At 44.0% G+C, this 4,253-nt stretch overlaps 1 pseudogene; it reads left to right on the forward strand.

Moving 5' to 3' along the window:
- Positions 1-2,255: 2,255 nt before the first annotated feature.
- LOC125938538 (spliceosome RNA helicase DDX39B-like) lies at positions 2,256-3,918 on the forward strand (annotated as a pseudogene).
- The last annotated feature ends 335 nt before the right edge of the window (positions 3,919-4,253 follow it).

Genomic DNA, 4,253 nt, shown 5'->3' on the forward strand with positions numbered 1-4,253 from the left:
GAGACACAGAATCCTAAGCAAGTGCTAGGTTCTGAGCTGTCAACAAAGAGCCTGACTCAAGGCTTGATCTCACGAGCCATGAGATCATGACCTGAGTGGAGGTCAGATGCATAACCAACTGAGCTACGCAGGTGCCGCCCCCCCCTTCTTTTTTTTATGTTAATTTATTTTGAGAAAGAGAGAGCACGCTTGAGGGAGGGTCTGAGAGAAAGGGAGAGAGAGAATTTTAAACAGGTTCGGCACTGAGTACGAAGCTCGCCACGGAACTTGATCCCAGGACCGTGAGATCATGACCTGAGTGGAAATCAAGACTCAGATGCTCAGCCAACTGAGATGTCCAGGCACCTCTGTGTACCTATCTTTCTTTACTGACTTTTGTTTCTATATAACCACAGCTTCCACAGCTTCATAAAACTCAAATAATGTTTCGGTGTGTGGTGTGTTTTTTGATAGGAGACAGATGGATTTGGGGTCAGCATGAGTCTTGGTTGTTGCTGAAGGTGATGGTGTTTCATGCCTACCAGGTAGATATAGAGTCCAGGGACCAAAATAAACTAGGAAACAGATAGATTGTACTAATATAATAAGTAGCTTGTGTTTGGGGCTTCGTGTTTTTTTCTATATACTTTATCTCATTGAATAAGTTTAATGCTGTTATTTAGCATTCCCCTGCCAGCTCTGGAGAGGGCCTCAGAGTCCCTTATGGCTGAACCAGCAGCAGCATCACCTAAAAACTTGTTATAAATCCAGAAACCTCCCCTGCCCCCTTCCCAAATGCTGAATCAGAACCTGCATTTCAGTAACTCCCCTGCATGATGTAACGGTACAGTACAGTTCGAGAAGCTCTGACCTAAGGAACATTTATGTCTTTCACTCACCAGATGCCTAGACTGTTTTGAGATGTCTTTTAATTTAACTGAGACTTAGTTCAAGACTCATAACCTGCAGAGTAAGTTTACTACCTCTGCTCGGTGGTGTACAATGTTAGTGATCTTTTACTGACTTTGGACGCACTAGGTTTACTGAAATGAGAGTCGACAAAGGCATTGTGTTTTTCTTGGCCACACTTGTGTCAAGATACTCAGAAGGTTTTGCTGTTCTTTGAACCTCTCAGTCACGTGAAAAATTATGAAAGGTTTTCCAACCAGTAATACAAGAGAAGAGATCAGGTTGTTAAGGGCAGTGACAGGATCTACTTTTGCTTCTATTTCCTAAAAAGTTTACAGGATTTTGGTTAATGGTGTTGAAATGCATTTGTTCATTACTCTGTCTACTTGTTTTATCACTCAGGTGGGACCTGCTACTCACTATGAAGTTTTTGGTCAATACATAGCGTTACATCACTCTGTTATTCATGAGTATATTGTTATACTCATATTGGATTGTTAGTTAATAACTCACAAAACAAAAGAAATACTAATGGTAAAATACAAGATTATCAATGAGGACCATAAGCATGACAGTAATTCTCCAAGTCTCAGATTGCTCCTCTCCAGATCCAACAGAAACACTCAATAATCAAATTCTTAGAGGCGCCTGGGTGGCTCAGTCGGTTGGGCGTCCGACTTCAGCTCAGGTCACGATCTCGTGGTCCGTGAGTTCGAGCCCCGCGTCGGGCTCTGGGCTGATGGCTCAGAGCCTGGAGCCTGCTTCGGATTCTGTGTCTCCCTCTCTCTCTGCCCCTCCCCCATTCATGCTCTGTCTCTCTCTGTCTCAAAAATAAATAAAACGTTAAAAAAAATTTTAAAAAAATTCTTAAACAGTACATCCACATGTATTGATTTCTTTAAAAAAAAAATCAAACTTAAATACAAAACTGTTGCAAGGATTATTGCCACCAAGACTTTTCGATAATTGGACATGACTACTCCCACATGTGTCATTTGCAGGAAGGTGCTTGCAACCCCTCTTACCTCATCATTAGTAAACAAAACTCAAAAGAAAAGAGAGCAGTTGATTTGCTCTTAAGTGGAAAATGCAAAAATTCAAAACACCAATTTATGAGAGCATTTATCAATTTTTGGTGCCCTAACAGTTAAATTTTTCTCCAAAGTAAATATAATATGCCCTTTAAAATGTATTTGTTGGTAAGTAAATATTCCTTATAAAATTAAAGTGATCTAATAATGATCCAATTATCTACTAACCATTTAATTAATTTAATTATTAGATAATTAGATAATTCCTATTTGTTAAGTAGGTAAAGACTGGATATCTTTACATATGATGATTCTTATTAAGGAATATAGGCCATATGCGCTCGCCTTGCTCAGCTCTTCTATCAGAAACTAGGTTTTTGTTTGTTTGTTTGTTTTTTTAAACTGTTGCTCAAGCCCCCACTCTCCTCCCTTGTTTTCACTTACTCTGCGTGAACCCTTCCAGAGACTCCTCCCCTTCTCCCCCTGCCGGCCCAGGAATGGCAGAGAACGATGTGGACAATGAGCTCTTGGACTATGAAGATGAGGTGGAGACAGCAGCAGGGGGAGACGGGGCTGAGGCCCCTGCCAAGAAGGATGCCAAGGGCTCCTATGTCTCCATCCACAGCTCTGGCTTTCGTGACTTCCTACTGAAGCCAGAGTTGCTCTGGGCCATTGTTGACTGTGGCTTTGAGCATCCATCAGAAGTCCAGCATGACTGCATCCCTCAGGCCATTTTGGGAATGGACGTTCTATGCCAGGCCAAGTCAGGCATGGGAAAGACAGCAGTGTTTGTGATGGACACACTGCAACAGCTACTGGACAGGTGTCCAGTACTGGACAGGTGTCTGTGCTGGTGATGTGTCACACTCGGGAGTTGGCTCTTCAGATCAGTAAGGAGTACTAGCGCTTCTCTAAATACATGCCCAATGTCAAGGTCGCGGTGTTTTTTGGTGGTCTATCAAGAAGGATGAAGAGGTGCTGAAGAAGAACTGCTTGCATATCATCGTGGGGACCCCTGGCCGCATCCTAGCCCTGGCTCGAAATAAGAGCCTTAATCTCAAACACATTAAACACTTTATCTTGGATGAATGTGATAAGATGCTTGAACAGCTCGACATGTGTCGGGATGTCCAGGAAATTTTTCGCATGACCACCCATGAGAAGCAGGTCATGATGTTCAGTGCTACCTTGAGCAAAGAGATCCGTCCATTCTGCCACAAGTTCATGCAAGACCCAGTGGAGATCTTCGTGGATGATGAGACGAAGCTGACGCTGCATGGGTTGCAGCAGTACTACGTGAAACTGAAGGACAACGAGAAGAACCGGAAGCTCTTTGACCTTCTCGATGTCCTTGAGTTCAATCAGGTGGTGATCTTTGTGAAGTCTGTGCAGCGTTGCATTGCCCTGGCCCAGCTTCTAGTGGAGCAGAACTTCCCAGCCATTGCCATCCACCGAGGGATGCCCCAGGAGGAGAGGCTTTCTCGGTATCAGCAGTTTAAAGATTTTCAACGACGAATTCTTGTGGCCACCAACCTATTTGGCCGAGGCACGGACATTGAACGGGTGAACATTGCCTTCAACTCTGACATGCCTGAGGATTCTGACACCTACCTGCATCAGGTGGCCCGAGCAGGCCGGTTTGGCACCAAGGGCTTGGCCATCATGTTTGTGTCAGATGAAAACGACGCCAAGATCCTCAATGACGTGCAGGATCGCTTTGAAGTCAATATTAGTGAGCTGCCAGATGAGACAGACATTTCCTCCTGCATTGAACAGACATGGTAGAGGACTCACCCATAGTTTTGGAGTGTGACCATCTGTCCCTCTTCAGGAGATGACAGCAGGCATGGGGGTGAAGGAGACACTACTGCCACCTGCCCTAGCAACACCCACACCCCACCCCATGACTTGCCCCTTTTGCATCACCACCACTCCTAAACTCCTATTTCCTGAATAGTCTGAATTTTTTTTAACAAAACTAAAAAAAAAAAAAAAAAAAAAAAAACCCACCAGGAATATATACAATGAAATGAATTTCCTAATACAATATTAAATACTATGTATGCTAACCTAAAATAAAATATTTTAAATTTAAAACCTCTTCTTTAGGATTTGACTTTTGTTTCTTAAAAAGTCTGTAGTGGGGCGCCTGGGTGGCTCAGTCGGTTGAGCGTCCGACTTCGGCTCAGGTCACGATCTCACGGTCCGTGAGTTTGAGCCCCGAGTCGGGCCCTGGGCTGATGGCTCAGAGCCTGGAGCCTGCTTCTGATTCTGTGTCTCCCTCTCTCTCTGCCCCTCCCCCGTTCATGCTTTGTCTCTCTCTGTCTCAAAAAT

This window comes from Panthera uncia (genome assembly GCF_023721935.1).
Source record: "Panthera uncia isolate 11264 chromosome B2 unlocalized genomic scaffold, Puncia_PCG_1.0 HiC_scaffold_24, whole genome shotgun sequence".
In the NCBI taxonomy this organism is placed as follows: domain Eukaryota; kingdom Metazoa; phylum Chordata; class Mammalia; order Carnivora; family Felidae; genus Panthera; species Panthera uncia.